General features: G+C 38.6%; 2 long non-coding RNA genes across 3 annotated transcripts; both read right to left on the reverse strand.

Annotated features, from left to right (window-relative positions):
• Positions 1 to 1,142: 1,142 nt before the first annotated feature.
• On the reverse strand, positions 1,143 to 4,309 carry LOC148643754 (uncharacterized). The gene is made up of 2 exons (XR_015928913.1): positions 4,161 to 4,309; positions 1,143 to 2,377 (listed from the first exon to the last, which is right to left on the reverse strand). It is a non-coding gene; the product is annotated as an uncharacterized LOC148643754 (long non-coding RNA).
• Positions 4,310 to 8,474: 4,165 nt separating this feature from the next.
• Positions 8,475 to 11,553, reverse strand: LOC148643755 (uncharacterized). 2 transcript variants are annotated; one of them, XR_015928895.1, is made up of 2 exons: positions 11,198 to 11,553; positions 8,475 to 10,419 (listed from the first exon to the last, which is right to left on the reverse strand). It is a non-coding gene; the product is annotated as an uncharacterized LOC148643755 (long non-coding RNA). The 2 variants fall into 2 exon arrangements; XR_015928894.1 differs by having other exon boundaries at positions 8,475 to 10,439.
• Positions 11,554 to 17,241: the final 5,688 nt, after the last annotated feature.

Consider the following 17,241-nt stretch of genomic DNA (forward strand, 5'->3'; position numbering starts at 1 on the left):
AAGAAGCTATACAAAAAAAAGAAATGCCACCTTCTCTGAAACAGGGTTTGATTTCACTTATTCCCAAACCTGACAAGGATAAGCTAATATTAGAAAATTGGAGACCTATAACTCTGTTGAATAATGATGCAAAATTATTACCTTTGATATTTGCGAATAGATTAAAGAAAGGGTTGGCTCAGATTATTGATGAGACGCAATCTGATTTTATGAAAGGCAGGCATATTTGTAATAATATCCATTTAATTCTGGACCTGATAGATTACAGTGATCTTATAGAAGATGATAGTTATATCTTATTTGTGGACTTTTATAAAGCTTTTGATACAGTAGAGCATACGTTTATTTTTAAGTGTTTAGAATTTTTTGGTTTTGGTGAATATTTTCAGAATGTTGTTAAGACTCTTTATAATGGGTGTAATAGCTCAGTCAGATTACATAATGGTACATCTCCGAGATTTGAAATTGGCAGAGGTATTAGGCAGGGATGTCCAATATCTCCTTTTCTCTTTTTATTAGTAACTCAGACTTTGACTCTTCATATTAATAATAGCATTACGGAAGGCATTAGTATCTTGGGAAGGGAAATTAAGATTTGTCAACTAGCAGACGATACCACTATTTTTCTTAAGAATAGTAAAGAGGTTTCTAAAGCAATTGAGGTTTTAAATGTGTTCTCATCAGTTTCAGGATTGTCTTTGAATATTGACAAGTGTGAACTGTTTTCTCTGAAGGAATCTAATTTGGATGCAATAGTGAATATACCTGTGAAGAAAGTGGTTTTTTTAAATAATGTTTCAGCTCCACCTCAAAAGAACTAAACAGGGGAGTATTATTAGACCATTTGGATTTATGGATGTGAAATTTACCAAGAATGATTAATAAATTGACTATAAATAAATGCTCTTTTTCCAAATTTTCTACTAAACAGTACAATAAAATGTCAAAATCCTTCAATCTAAAAAACACCTTTAACTTCCTGCAAACAAAACTCTGTAAATCCGTCCAAAACAACTTCACAAACCTACATCTAACAAATAAATGCACCAAAGATTCCTTTTCCGCCCGACAAAAGACACACAGATCATCCTGCTCATGCTTAAATTTAAAGAGTACTAATTTCACTGGATAAAACTTATGGATGATTTTAAACGATATCTCTTTAACTTTATTTGTAATACAAAATCTATCAGGAATTGTCCAAACTAACTTCCAGTTTATATTTTCAAACATTGCATTCCAAAAAGACAAACAAGAAGGGATAAGATGGGGTTTACAAAGATTTCTAATATGAGTATTGTTACACTTCTTATCCTTTATTTCCAAGCCATCCAAGAATAAATCAGTTGTAGGACCCAAAAGGACGTCAGTCCTATTAACACTTTGATTTGCTTTTAATAAACCCACTACACCTTCCGGAATGGCGTCTTTTGTATTCTTTATGAGACCAAAAACTACAAGAAAACGTAACGTAGCAGTCGTATTGTCAGGGTACATGCAATAATACATGTACATTTTATGGAAAAAAAGATTCAACAAGGTAAATGCAGATAAGGCCCGTCCATGCTTCAACGTTCTTACAACACAGAAACAGACACATTTCAGAAAGACATTCTGAAATAAAATGTCTTTACATCCGTCTTAAACTGTTCAAACACGGTCTCCTCTCACACCATTCCCTTAATAATTATGTTGCGCAAGTATAATAATGTTTAAAAATACAAACGATATTTTCATCTTCCTTTTCAATGGGATTAAAATGTAACAAATGTATTTCTTTCCGATTTCAAGTCTTTCCGATAGCGCTTTGAGACTCAGCTCCGTGGACTCGTGTATCTCTGTCGCCACCCAGTGGACATTTCTCGGAAGTGTCACCGCCCGCCGGAATTCGGAAAAGTCCCGGGACCGAAGCTGTGTGACTGGACAAGAGCCTGTCTCCCGCCTCCTGCTGAAATCCTTAGCCGGCAGTCCGGATCCAGTGGAAGGCCGATCCACTCCGGGTTTTCCGTAGCCGACAGTCCGGATCCAATGGAAGGCCGATCCACTCCGGGTTTTCCGTAGCCGGCAGTCCGGATCCAGTGGAAGGCCGATCCACTCCGGGTTTTCCGTAGCCGGCAGTCCGGATCCGGTGGAAGGCCGATCCACTCCGGGTTTTCCGTAGCCGGAAGTCCGGATCCGGTGGAATCGGTCTGTCGCTGTGCTCGGTGTGGTTCCGCTCTCTGCTCGTCAAGCACTGCGGGCTCCTGGAAACCTGGCCTTCAGGGCAGAGAGTTATTAGTGAACTCCAGACACCGCTGGAGAGTGTTTACCGGCGAGTCGGCTCACGCTGCTGATCAATTCGACCTCCTTGTGTTTTCTGCTGGACCTGCATGGGGTACTGACAGTGAGAAAGAAAATGTATACATAACAGACATATCTGCAGAATACAATACAGTGCTATAAAGTACAGTACCCTAGAGTGAAGATGGAAATCATTCATTCTGGTGCAGAAGAAGTGAATCTGCTCTCAATGGTTTTCCTGTACAAATGGAACACGTTGTGAATTCTACATAATTCACATTCTACATTTCCCAGAAGCACTGTTGGCAACTTTCTTTTGACGTCATCGACTCGCGGCTTTTTATTTTTAATTATAACAAAAACACAAACAATAAAAACAAGAATACATATAACAGATCACGAGTATTGTCAGGGTGGACATACAATAATACATGTACATTTTATGAAAAAAGATTAAACAAGCTAAATGCAAATAAGGTCCGTAAGTGCTTCAACGTTCTTACAGCGTGCAAGTATAATAATTTTTTTTTAAATACAAACGATATTTTCATATTTCTTTCAATGGGATTAAAAAAAAGCAACAACTTTATTTCTTAATAATAATTTAATAATAATAATTGCTTACACTTATATAGCGCTTTTCTGGACACTCCACTCAAAGCGCTTTACAGGTAATGGGGACTCCCTTCCATCACCACCAATTAAGTGCTATCAATATTAACCTCTTTATATACGTTTGTAAATCGGTCCAGAATGTTTTTACAACACAACCAAAATAATTGTTAATTTTCAGGGCTGCTTTCAGAAAGGTCACAGTTATCATCTGTATTGTTTTCAATCTTTATGCATCTGTCTCAGAAAATTGTAATATTTAAAATATCTTTCGTCATAGTACATTTATTAATAACGAAGTTTATTAATAAGTATCATGTATGCATAACGAACTTTCATGTCTATCTTCGTTCTTATCTGTATTAAAGTCAAATTCAAGTAGAGTGAATTTTCAGATATCAACAGGAGAGCAGAGATCTGCAATTAAATGCATCTTTAAACGGGGTGTAAGTCTTTCATGTGTTCTGCCGCATCCGGGTGTTGGTTTAATAGATTGGTTTGTGCTTTTTTGTTATTGTGATGGGACTCTGGTTTTCAGGGGAAAGAAAGCATATTTGGGATTTTGGGTTGCAGAGAATAAGTTATATAAGTGTAAGGGCACATTAAAGAAAGTCATTTTTAAAAGATGCCGATGAGTTTTATTTGGGACGGTTTTTCGGAACAGTGTCTCTTCTCTGTCCTGTGGCTGTGGTCCAACAATACCAGTGTTGGAATAGCCGGGGTGTGCCGAATGTGTTGGAGACCAGGTGGCTCATCCAATGGATAGCTAGGTTTTGTAGGACCGCAGTACAGTGCCGGTGCTTTACTGGACTGGTGCGCACACCAAGTGAGAGGCAAACAAAACGCCATTTTAAAGTTCCAAAGGCTCACAAGTGCAGAGGAACGGTAATATACTAAAATGACTTGTTACAGAAGTCTCCCACGTCTACCATTACCTTTTAAGAGCTGCTGATTTTTTTCTTGTAGATGAAATCCATTCCCAGGTATCAGAGCCTTATAATATATATAAACACCTCTGATAATTCTGTTTAAGAAATAGTTACGCCCTTGCTTTCGTATCGTCTTGCTAACTCCGCTTTAAGGAGTATGTAGTACTGTACATAAGTTTGTCAGTCATTGTTCATCTATCTCAACCTCAAAACGGAGAAGATCCACAGAAATAAATTGAAACAACCTAGATCAAGTGCAACGAACGCAGCCCCTAAGACTTAAGTTTACAGTAACACAAATGCAAATTGCAATTGAGTAACGCATTACTAGTTACGTACCCTTATCCGGTCCAAGTAATAGGTTTATTCCATGCTGAAAAAAAAAGAAAGAACACAACGTTTCAGCCGTGGAGCCTTCTTCAGGTGTGAGAGAGACAGGGCAGTAGGCAAAGGTAATGTAGCGGGAAAACAAAGGCTGGGAGGGAGGAGGAGCGAGAGGTGGGAGCAGGGGACAGAAAGGGGTGAAGAGGTGTGAAATGAAACTTCCAATGAATGGAGAAAATTAAAAGAACAGTAGTCTGTCGTTAAGGGAAGGAGAAGGTGTGATCCTAGCTGCAGAATAATTCTGGTTTTGGTAGTCTTTCTGATGTATGAATTATCCGGTCCACTTGAGCAATAGTGCCATTCTTAAATGACAAAATAAATTATAATTATAATTTACTCCTCCCAGCTCTATAGCGCTCATATACCTATATACAGTAGTTCAGGTGGGGAGCTGCGTCAGCATGCGTAGGCTGCAAAGGAACAAGTAATAGGTTTATTCGAGGAGGAGGACACAACGTTTCGGCCGTGGAACCTTCTTCAGGCCACCTGTTCTCTTTCTTTCAGCTACCTACATATAGGTCAGCTGGGAGTCCACAGCTGATATTAATTAACCTCCAATTAACCTCTGCTGACAGAAAGCACACTACAATTCCAGCAGATAAGGGTTAAGGACAACCTACTGTACGTGTAGCGCTATATTAGCCCTCTAATACCCTACATGACATTCAATAAAATTAAAAAATCCTAAAAAATATTTTAACTGAATCCTAAAGTCTTAGAAATGCAATTTCATAATTTCTTTCCCAGAAACTACATTAATTGAATAACAATATTGTTGAATAACTGTATTTTCAACAATAAGAGAAAGGAAATCACCATCACATGCAGACAAATGTTAATTGATCTGAACAAATATAACTCAAAGGACTGAAACCTCTGGCAAAAATGCAAAAAAAAGTGTTTTCCGTGGTGGTAAAGCCTCTTCTTTATTAAAACAGCCTTGATATGTAATCCCATAAATCTTACACTTTGTAATTCACGACAATAACAGAAACTTCCAATTTCATGACATTTAAAAACATTCTAATTTAAAAACTGTAACCCTTTTTATCAATAATACATCAATAAAACATTTTAAGACAAACAACATTTCTTTAATTTCATAACTTTTGATTTTTGATCCCTTAATGATTTGTTGACTTGTTCCTCCCCGGTGCATCATTATCAAACAGCCTAGCACATACAACAGTGAAAACATCAGTAAAAACAGACAATCAATTTGACAATTAGAGTCATATTGTGGGAAGTGAATTCATATAACAATGAAAATCAGAGGATTATGCAACTCACAATGTGTAAAAGTGTCTAGAGAATAACGCTAAAATATGACACCAGACAATTCAGGTTATGTGATGCAGACTCCGGACGCATCCCCATCAATCGTAACATGGTTCAGGCTCAGGCAGCTACTGTATCTACAAAGACACCTGAGCTGGGCGAGGGCAAGATCAATAAAGAAACACCCCATCTACAGGCCGACCACGCTGCCAGGGAATATCTCAGGGTTAAAGGATTTGTATGTGAAGTGTTCAGGAACGAGTGCCAGTCCATCACAGTTATGTCCCTGTGTGTACCCTGCTTTGTGCCTATTCTCACATTTTTTATCAAATCACAATACAACAAACCTGTCTTCTCACTATCTGGAATTTAAAAGCTTATGTGCCTAATAAATGGCTTTCACTGTTCCGGTTTCATTGAAAGTACATTTCATCCTCGACTGTCATTCTGCACGTCAGCCACAAGATGGAGACCGTGTCCAGAAAAATAAATTATGTGTTTTTCACATATTGAATTCATCAAGATTATTTGTCTACTGAAAGAACAACAGGAATACACAGACAGCACAAGTCTATAATTATTTCTGTTCATGGGTGAATTTTCTTAAAATACTGAAAAACGTTATTGTATTAGTTAGTTAAATCACGGATGCTACTGAAATTTAAAAAAATCGTTTTTTCAACACACTCCAGTCCTTAACATTTACTGCACTCTCCATCAGAAGACCCTTGCACCCTATGCGTGTTTTAAGAATAAAATAAAGTATGTATTTTAGAAGTTGATTAAATGTTTTGACTTTGATTGATCATGAATGATGAATTGATTTTTAATGTGTTATCATGATGCACTTTAGTGACTCTGTTGCAGAAGCATTAAATCACCTCATTAGTGAGAGAGTTGATTGGGTGCAGGTTTCACTGGGCACCACAGATGTGGATGGAGCAGAGCGGAGCCCCTTTGATTGATGGGATGCCCGTGTGACATGTGGGGCTGGGAGACCAGTGCACAGGTTGGCTCATGCTTGTCCAGTCTCTGCGAAAGGAATATTACATAATCCCACAGGAGAGGATCTGCATTCTGGTGCAAAACGTGTTGCAGGTCACAGATGGACTTCTAGAGTTTTAGGGTGAGCAACTTTGGCATCACCTGCTACCAGCCTGTGAGTTTTGCAGTAGCTTCTTGTTGATCAACCCTGTTGATGACAAGTCAAAGTCAGTATAATGAGTTTACCTGAGTCAAGTCTGTGAACACATAAAATGTGTCTTTTTTCTAATATATTTTTTTGCATTTAGAAATGTTGTCTTTTGATGCTCACTGAACATTTAAAAGAACAAGACTAACAATTGATAGGTAGAGGTTGTTAATATCCAAAACATTTTAATATTTGCATATAAATCAGGATTAATATATTTTAAAACCTCCATAACCTTTCATCATCTAGAATTGCCGGGGCCGCTTCTCAACTTGTCTTCAGCAGGGACTGGGAAGCTTGAGTTGCCTGAAGGGAATAGATTGCAAGAACAGTAGAGGAAAACCTGCTTCAGACTTCTACTGACCAACAGCATAGTACATGAGATGAAAATTGACCTCCCAGTAGGACACTGACCCAAAGCAAATGGATGTACTTGAATGGCCCAGTCAAAGCCCTGCCTTGAATCCAACAGGCAAGACTGGGGCAGGACTTGAAAATGGTTGTAAATGCAAACCTAACCAAACAGACAGAGTTTGAGAAGATCTGCAAATAAGAACAGGTGAAAATTCCACTGGCCCTGTTTACAAAGGTGGCAGAGACTTATTTAAAAAGACTATCAATAGCTGCCATCAAAGGTATACTTAGGAAAGGAATACTTACAATTAACACATTTTAGTTTTGTTTTTTCCTGTGCAGTTTTTGCTGGCATTTCATCCATGGCAGTGTTCAGTTTGAAAGTTCAAATTTTGATTAAAAACCTAGGCTTAAGTTTCTATATCATTTGTAGGTGAAGACATTGGAAGGATGTGGATACTTCTGCAAGGCTCTGCATATTTTTCAATAAGTTACCATGTTCTTTCTGTGCAGTTGTCAAGTGGGATATCACAACTGTATATACGTGACTAATAACAAAAGCACATGAATATAATCACAGCCTTGCACAAATCCCTCTTTCCTGCATGGCTGGTAGTGCTGCATAAAGCATGTTTTGTGTATGTATGGTGTTACAAATGAAGTGAGATCTAAACCAAGGTCTGTGACTTTCTAAACAATCACAAATGGAAACGCCCAGAGCATAGGACCAACAGAAAGATAGTTTCAGAAATGTTGGTGATTTACAAATTCAATTATCCACTGCCAAAATGCAGCATATCTAAAAACGGTTAAAGATGTCTGTATAAATGCTGATGTTTTTTTTTTCTTTTTATAAGTTTTAAACCATAATATACAACACTTTAGAAAAAGTTCTAAGCCAGATACAAGGAAGAGGCTTGGCTAGCTTTGATTAATTACTGAACAAACAAGCCAGGTGGTCCTCCCATTGACCTGGCCTTCTGTGTTGAGTAATAAGCCTAAAACCTGTTGAACAGACAACTCTGGCTTGTTGAGGGTCAGTCAACATTGTCTGTGCCACTAAATAGAATATTTTTTCTTTTTTTCAGTAAAAAAACCACATATGCAAGAAATGGGAATACATTATCATAGACTGTGGTTGGTTATATTTATTGGCCTTTTTTATTACATTTACAGGGTTTAGGTTTGTTATTCTTTATGGTAAAACAATGAGTTAATGCTACACCCCCATCCATTAGTCATCATTGTGCTTTTGTCAGCTGTAGTGTTGGCATAAATCTCACAACAATGCTCCAACAGTTTAGTTATTCTATAGCACATATGACATTTTTAAAGTGTATTTGTTCTTCAAACTATTGAATTGCATTTAATACTCAAAACGAGAAGCACTACCTGCCGGTAATATTTTTTCTAAAATGAAACAAGAAACGAATGACATGATCAGGTAAGTTCAACAATACAAGTTTTATTAACCTACATTAAACATTGTTGTGCACATGATCCATTTGTAACATACAAATACACAATCTTAAAAATCAGATTTGTCATTTGGAAAATATGTGTTTTAAAAGGCTTAATGTAACAAAGACAAAAGAACCTCAGCGGATGACTATGGTATGTACGTTTAGACTGCCACAGTCTAAATTAGATAAACTAGTATTGTAAAATTCACTGCATAAGCTAAACCTTGGGCTGTGCAGTTCTTCATCCATCCATGCATGGGATACAGCAATGAGGCACAGGATAGGAGATCAGTTCATCCTGGTACACAAACACATCTACTCACACATGTTTGCAGAGAACAGTTTAGAGACAGTATTTAACCTGGACCAGTCCACCAGAAAACCCATACACACATGGGGAGAACATGCAAACAACACCCAGAATCACCCCTAACACCCAGGAACTCTAGAGGCAGCAGCTCTAACCAAGACATCATCTTGCCACCCAACATCTAGTGTTTTTACAAACAAAAAATAATAATTAAAATGTGAAGCTTTTTGTTCATCCTGGTACTCATACCAGAAATGATGATCAGGATTAAAATATGCTCAGTGCCTTCACCTTCTGTTCTTCTGTGTCACCAAGAACAGATTTGGAATATATTCAGACCTAGGGGGTCCAGGTCTGGGGGTGAGTCCTGCTGCCACCTCACAGCTCTTGATTACTGGGCTGAACTGTAGCCTGTGGGCCCCCGTTTGTGGCGCTTGAATTCTCCTGCACCTCACATGGGCACGTGAGTTTACTCTGAGTGCTGTAAATTCCTTCCAAAGACATGCAGTCTAGGTCAAGTGACAGAACTCAGTTTTCCCCCACATGTGTGTGGTCTGCAATCGACTAGTGTCCCATTCAGGTTGTACCCTAACTTACACCCATATACTGTACCAGCAGAATTCAGTGCAATTCCAACTAGTGATATATGTACAGAATTGAATGATGATTCACTCTCAAAGAGGGATCCTTCAGATGTTCGTTTTTAAAGTTGCCTGTTGAAAAATGAGGGAGTACAAAATGCAACATCCAGCTAGCAATTACTCTTCCTATGAATAATAACACTCGTTGAATGATATTCTGAACGTCTGTAAAGTTCTGAACTTTGAATCAGTTACAACAAACCGTTTAGCCAATGTATAATTCTGGTATCCCCCTACGGAAACATTTCTCATGAGCGTCACAAGCAGAGCACTATTCCATGTGCTTGCACTATCTTGGAGATACAAATTTGGCGAAGGTGCTGTTTGACTCCAGTTTAATTGTACTCTTAGTTCAGAGCACAGTTGCCTTCACACCCACACGAAGCTGCAGCTCTCTCCGCTCCTCCTGTTCGTTCCCTGCTCTAGCCCTGCTCGGCTGTGTCCTGTGGCAGCTCGGACTGTGGCGCGAAGACGGGGAAGGGTGAGTGCTCCTCCTGGGCTTGGCAGACGCGCTGGATGATGATGCACTGGTAGTTCCAGAAGAGCAGCAGTACCATCACAGCCAGAGCCAGCAGGACGACGAGGACCAGCGAGACTCGCTGCCAGGACCAGCCTACCACAGCTGCAGGAGCAGGCTTCCCCATCTCAGCGTCGCAGCTTAAGGGAGGCGTTTTCTGGAAGATCCGCAGGGATTGCTTTATCCACGCCTGGACAGAGTTACCCTGTCTGAACTCCATGTCTTCCCAGGCAGTGCCGTTCACCAGCCTGTCACCTTTATTAGTCAGCAGTAGCGGACGGGAGGCCCTTTCTTCACTGAGGTCACAGTGAGCCGGAGGTGGTGCTATACTGTACCTGCAGTACGACAGATGAAACGTCTCAGGAAACGTCTGTTTACTATTCGCACACAATCCACTGTGTTCTACACCTGAGACAATGAACTGCAGAGGGACCTCTGGCTCGGTTTGACAGCATGGGTCTGTCGGTGAGAGAGGTAATCTAGCAACACAAGAAGAGTCTCCTGTTTACACATCTGCAGCTCCACGATTATACACCATATAATATAAGCACCAAGCAAGGCATATTTTCCCTTACAAAAAACACGAGAGTTAAATTGTGTGTTGGGGCTTAGGCATTTCCTAAATCAAACTGTTTCCATTGTTAATTGGTAACAGTGTTAATCTTACACTGTTAATTGATTTCTACTGTTCATACCTAAGAGGAATATGCAGGGGGATTTCTCCCTGCATATAACAGCAAAATTCATCTGTAGTGGGATGTACAAATGAAAATATGCATGTCTTGCGTGTAAATTCGATATAGAATACATTTTTGGAATTCATTGCAAATACTGAAGTGTTTAGAATAAACGTAAACTAAAGAACAGGAGCATACTAAAAACAATGTAACACAAAACAACGGCCAGATGAACACGATTAAAGCGTTTGGAAGGTTTCATTATTGCTCAGGACTGCTTAAAACCAGCAGGAGCATGGAGTGCCGCCAGGACTATTAACAAGATGTGCTGAAATCCGGAGTTCAATATTGTAGCACTGTTACAATCATCCTTGAGCAACGTGTCTCACACAGACTGCTGTATACAGTAAATACAAGTACAAGTCTCTTTGAATAAAAGCAAGTCCTAGTCAAATAAAATAAGACTAGTTTATAGCAGTTGTTTTAAAGAGTTCCTTCGAGTGAACATCATCACAGCCCGGTTGAAAGTCCTGAAAGTAAAAACAGTAATGAGAACCTACCTCGGACTCTCTTTTGGATCCAGAAAATGAGATGGAAATCGAACGGTCGTTAATGACTGTATATCAATTATGTATTTCCCTAGCGAGAGAAGACATTTCTAATTGTACTGCAAGTCATAAATAACTGCAATAATTGTTAAATAAATATGCACTCGCACATAGAAAGGCGCTCAGCTGCGTTGCCTGCTCCAGGCTGGCTGCGAGCGCTGGCAGCTTCTCTGCTTTATGCAGCGCGAGCTGAGCGCTTACCTCGCCAGGTGCTGCCCCGCCCCCAGGAGCGAGAGGCGGGGTCGCACCGCGCTGCCGGCAGGTGGGGCCGCGGGTGCAGATTTAACCCCTGGACTGTCAGGCTGGTCAGTACCATTTTTTCTAATGAGTCTTTGCTGGTCTAAGACCCGAGATGAACAGGGTTTGTAGCATGATCTCTCTAAGCTGCACACCTACTCGGTTTCGATCAAATGATGGTATATTTTCAAATACATTCATTTGATTTTTTAAGAAAAATTATTAGAAAATTGAGCATCTGACCATCATGACACCAATCCATTTGAATTAGGTACTAAGTGTTGGAGTAATGATAAACGGGGCTTATGCTGCATCAATCATTACTACATTAAAATGCAATTAAATCATTGTGTCTTTTGGCATATCTCAATTTAACAAAATGTTAATGTATTATCCTCTCTGTACAGCATAGTTGTTGTCATTATCTACAATAACTCTTTAAAAACCGTTATTGTGGTAACAGAACAATATTGTACTTGTGAAAATGCGGGTATCGGCGGGTATACTGCAGTTAAAACTGGGCTCTGAGGTCGAAGATTAGCGCCACCAGGAAACTCGCTGGCTGAGGGGAAGAGAGAAGCCGCTCGCCTTCTTTCGTATTTAAAAGCATTAGTGTTTAACTGACACGTGAAAGCTGAAGAAAAAGCCGACATCCAGTTGTAAAAAGATTAGTGTTTTTATAGACCACAAACCGGCTGTTCCTACTGTTTATGAGATCTTAGGCTCAGTCGTGGTTGAAGGTTGTTTTGCATAAATTAAGAACACAACTGTAATAAAAAAAATTCAGATTCTTATCTTTATCATACCCGGAAGGGGTTAATGAAAAAGACACACACCCGAATTTACAGCCTTGTTCCAGTTTAGCAAACAGATGGATATTCGTCCTTGATTGTTGTCCTATCCTAGGTTATGTCAATATGAAAGGCACCTCTTGGAGCTGAAATCAGTTCATTGGCCTGATGACATTTCTGTAGGTTAACAGGGAGAAGAGTCAGTGCAAAAATATGGAGATAAAAAGTCTATAATTGTTCATTGTCCATTGTCATTATAAATTTGAAGGAAGTTAAGAAGCATTTTTAGATTTTACATCAATTTAAATAATAATGAAAACTCTATAAAGTCTGTAACCAGAATAAAAAATTAGTTTCCTCTAATATGCACTTCAAAATTTATATTGAGAGGTTAAGCAAAAGTTCTATTTCAATAAACATAGCACACCTATTTGCCAGACAAAATATGCCGAGCATAAAAAATAAAGTACAGCAGTTTTGGATGGTGATTAAATGTCTTTGGTATCATATAGATTAACTGATCACTTATGACTGAAAATGATACACTTTAGTAAGTTTGCAGAAGCATTGAATAACTCCATCAGTGAGAGTTGACTTGGTACAGATGGATGATGAGGTCATTTACATTGGAAATTCACAGCCACCATTTCTGTCCTATCAAGGCGCTGTAGCTAAACTCTGTCCATAAAAGGCCATAATCTGGGACACCATGAAACAGAGCACCTCACCAAGAACTGAGGTCCAAGTCTGAAGGTCTGTAGAACTCCACCTGTAGTGGTTGATGGCAACATAACTGGAAGGTGCTTTATTAATGAAGTCATGAGACCTCACTTAATGTTCTTGCAGACTCTTCCTGACTTTCTAGCAGGCCAATGGAGGCCCTCTTGTGCTTTGTGTAACAACACCTTTCTTGTAAAATGAGGCTGTGAAATGTCTTATTCTACTATGCCATGAACACCCTCCTCACCAGATTTGGGGCCAATGGAACATTTTTGATTTGAGTTGGGATGAGATGCGGTAGGTAGGCCTAATGGGATCAAATCCCATTGAACAACATCTGCAGGCCACAGCCCTTTCAAAGCAGTGCTTTTCAGACACAGCATGAGTACTGCTTGCATTGTTTCTTTACACTCAGGACAAGCGTCTGACGTCACAGCAGATCTCTGTTGCCCAGTCCTGTTGATCACCAGTCTTGCTCATCAGAATAAATGTCATGTCTGTTCAATAAAATACAAATGCACCTTCTACAAAAAAAGATTTAACACTTCTAAATATCCATCCTAATATTCAGGGTCTCAGGGGAAGCATAGAATATCCTGGCAAGCCATCCCACTGCAGGGCAGGGCACTCACAGACACACATTGTAACAATGGGTATGCAGGCAGTGGACTATCACAGAACTAATCTCTGTTGCACACCTGAACGAGGCTCCACAGCCGAAATGTTGTTTCCTTTGCTTTTTTTCCAGCATGGGATAAACCTGTTACCCGTTCCTCTGCAGCCTACGCATGCTGACGCAGCTCCCTACTTGAACTATTCTCTGTTGCATACTGGTCCAATTGAAAAACACTACAGAATCCAACTGTTACCAGTAGAAATACATGTTTCAAAAATTACTTTGGTGTAGCTCTCAATATCAGTGTGTGTGTGTGTGAGATCAACTTTTTGACATTGTATTATGATGATAAAGCTTTGTCTATACTAGTAAATTAAACAAAACTTGTAATGTGCTATTAGCAGGAGTTTTTAATTGAACAATTAAAGTTACTGTTGCATAGGAAAATAATTATTTTGATCAAGGTACTGTACATAGCCAAATGAAACAAGATGCATTAATGCGGCTCGATTTATTGAAAATAAAGAGAGGTGTCTAGAATATTATAAAATTGGCATAGACAACATCTAGAGTAAAGTTCAGAGAAGCCTTCCAGAATTAAATGTGCCCCGTCAATCTTGAGGGAAACACCTGCTCTGTGTTGTTATGATCTGCAGGATATATTTCTCTGTGCCAGAGATTGGAATACTAATACAGTATATAATTTTATTTTTACAGACAGGTTTCTTATTTTGCTGAATCAACACTACTCCAATTTATATTTTTAAATTAATACTTTATGCAATCTATGGTTATTCACCATAATATTATATGCTTAGTTTACCACATTATTACGCAAAGTATTTTCTTTCTGAGGATTTCATCATGAAATGTTTGTATGACATTTGATGAGTTCATTGTTTTATTTTTAAATTATTTAAAAAATATATTTTTAAAGCTTCATACACTTCTGGAAATTACCAAAGACTTTGGAGTTTTTCCATGATAAAACTAAAAAAATATAGGTTATTTTTCTGTAGTGACTTTTGTGATAGTGTTTATGACAACTATGAGTCATTGAAATAAGAATCTTGTTATTGTTAGGCTAAACAAATGCTTTGTTTATAAACGAAATCTTAGCCATTCACTGAATCTGATTCTTAACATTTAGGGCAGAATGAACAGCAAAGGTGGAGACGGGAAACAGAAAGTATCGTTTTCCCAACAGAGCACATCAGAAATAAGCAGCCGAAGTCAACGCCAAACATGCAGTAAACATATCAGTGCTGTCGTGCAGCTGCTGTGTACGAACACGGAGCCGGACCGGCAGGAAACATGATCCCTGGCAGAAGAAACCACCCCACTGCCTCCCGAACTTGAGACGTCTATAAACGAACTGCTCCATCGTTTTTATTTCATTTTAAGGTCAAACGCTTTAGTGAATTTAGTCTTTTATAATTTTAAATTTAATAAAATAAAAACGTTAGGCAGTGTTACAGTTTTAAAACAGAAAGCAACAGAGAAGTATACCGAGCATCAGAAGAAACCAATAATTTATAATTATATACAAATTCACAAAGTTATTAATAGTTAAAGAATTAAATCAAAGGATGTTATGTTAAAATTATATACTGCACTGGTAAGGCCTCATTTAGAATATTGTCTACACTTTTTGTGTCCAGAGAAAAATAAGAAGATACATTCTGGGGCCTGAGGAAATGTCCTAGACTGAACACTGACAAACTGATGGAATTGAACCTTTCTAGTCTTGAGATGATTACGGGGGGATTTGATAAAAATATTCAAAATATTCAAAGGCCAATAAGATAGATTGTGAGTGAGAGAAGGCCATTTGTCTCATCCACTTGTTCCAATCTAACACTGTGTACAAAAGACCAGCACTGCTTCTTTAGCTTAGACACAAACACTTCTAGGGTCCTTTGAAACAAAATGCATTATCGCAGTGCTTTTTGAAAAAAACAGCAGAACTTTCCTGTATAATATAAAAATACAGGAAAATATATATATCAGGGTACTATACAATACAAACACCCATAAAGTGTTTATTATGTCAATGAATGTAGAGAAGTATCTTTCACTGTTAATTAGGACACTATTTTCATTTTAAGCAAGTAATACAGTAGCTAGTAATTGTAAGCAAGTGAACATGAGTGCTTGTCATGAGGTTGAGATGGTACTCACACAGTTACCCACGATGTCTGGAAATTCTGCATGACTAGAAGTGAATTTGGAATTGTTAGTGAGGAGAGAAAATACCAATTTGGGCATATTTGAATGAAAATATATTTTCTTTCTACACCTTATCAGAAAAGAAGTTTGCTCCAGCTCTCATCTGCTGTTTGTACAGTTGTAAACTAATTTTAGAGTTTGGATCCTGGTGTTTAAACATATCTCCTTTCCCGTGCTTTGCCATCTTTAGAACACAGGAGAGGAAGTCTAACAGGTTCCATGGGAGGGTGATCTGCTGATGTTTCTGGAATGAACCCCAGGCAAACCTCAAGGAAAACACTGCCTCAGTGAACAGACCAGTTTGCACAACAAGGATGTCTCTGTAGATATGTATGAAACTGCAGCAGACTGCACTGTAGAAGAACGTTTTATTTCTGCAAACATTGAGGAATGTTAACTGTAAGAAGGGAACATATTTTAAAAACACTGTGACTGAATATTAAAGGTTTTCTGCATATGCTAACCTGACTTCACATCTGAATTATTCCTTAATCCTTATCCTCATGCCAAGTTATTTTAGCTTTCTCAGAACAAGGAGCTCTGCCTTCCTCTGCCCGGAATCTGAATGTAATAGAAGCACGTTTAGAGTTGATCCGTGTTGTATCACAGTCTGAGCAGTTATAGCAAGTCTGTGCTGATGGAAAGCAATGTGAGCAATGTGTGATATAAACATGCACTGTTGCTGTCTAGATCAAGGGGATGTGACTATTATTGTGCAGAGAGAGAACAGCAGCTTCTGAAAGTTTCCTGTTTGTTCTTCATCTGTTTCTAGAACAGCAGTTTTCCATCCAATTACCTTCACCTGAAGAAAATGATGCTGTCAGAACATGTAGACAAACGAAACTAATTTCAGTTTGATTTTTGACAGGTGGTAGGGCCTTATGTCTGAGAGGGCTCTACCTACACAGTCAGCAGTTTCTTAACCATAAACAAACTCACACATTAGCTGCACAAATACAGCAGCTTAACTGAGCGACAACCATTGTGTTTGTCTACACCAATTAAACATTAAAGAAAAGGTAATTTTAGATTCCGAAAAGGAATTCTCTTAGACATTAAGAATCAAGTTGCTAAAGCCCTTGCCTTCACTTAATCTCCAAAAGCTAAACTTTTTCAATATGTAAATACAAGTAAACTAATAGAAAAACTACAGTATATAACAGTTCATTATGAAAGAAAGAAAATAAATGGGCTTTCTAATCTCACTTGCTTAGTGTACCTGGATGTGTAGCTATGGCTGTGCCTCCCACTGCCCAGAATACCTAATCAGTCGTTATTCATTAATGGCCAGAAACAAAGTCCACTGGTGATCAGGATAGGTGGTCAAGTCAAAGCCCATAATGAATAAAATCGGCACATATAAAAAGACATAATTAGCCTTAATATTATGACCAGAATTAAAA

The sequence above is a fragment of the Lepisosteus platostomus genome, chromosome 21, assembly GCF_059453375.1.
Source record: "Lepisosteus platostomus isolate fLepPlt1 chromosome 21, fLepPlt1.hap1, whole genome shotgun sequence".
NCBI lineage: Eukaryota > Metazoa > Chordata > Actinopteri > Semionotiformes > Lepisosteidae > Lepisosteus > Lepisosteus platostomus.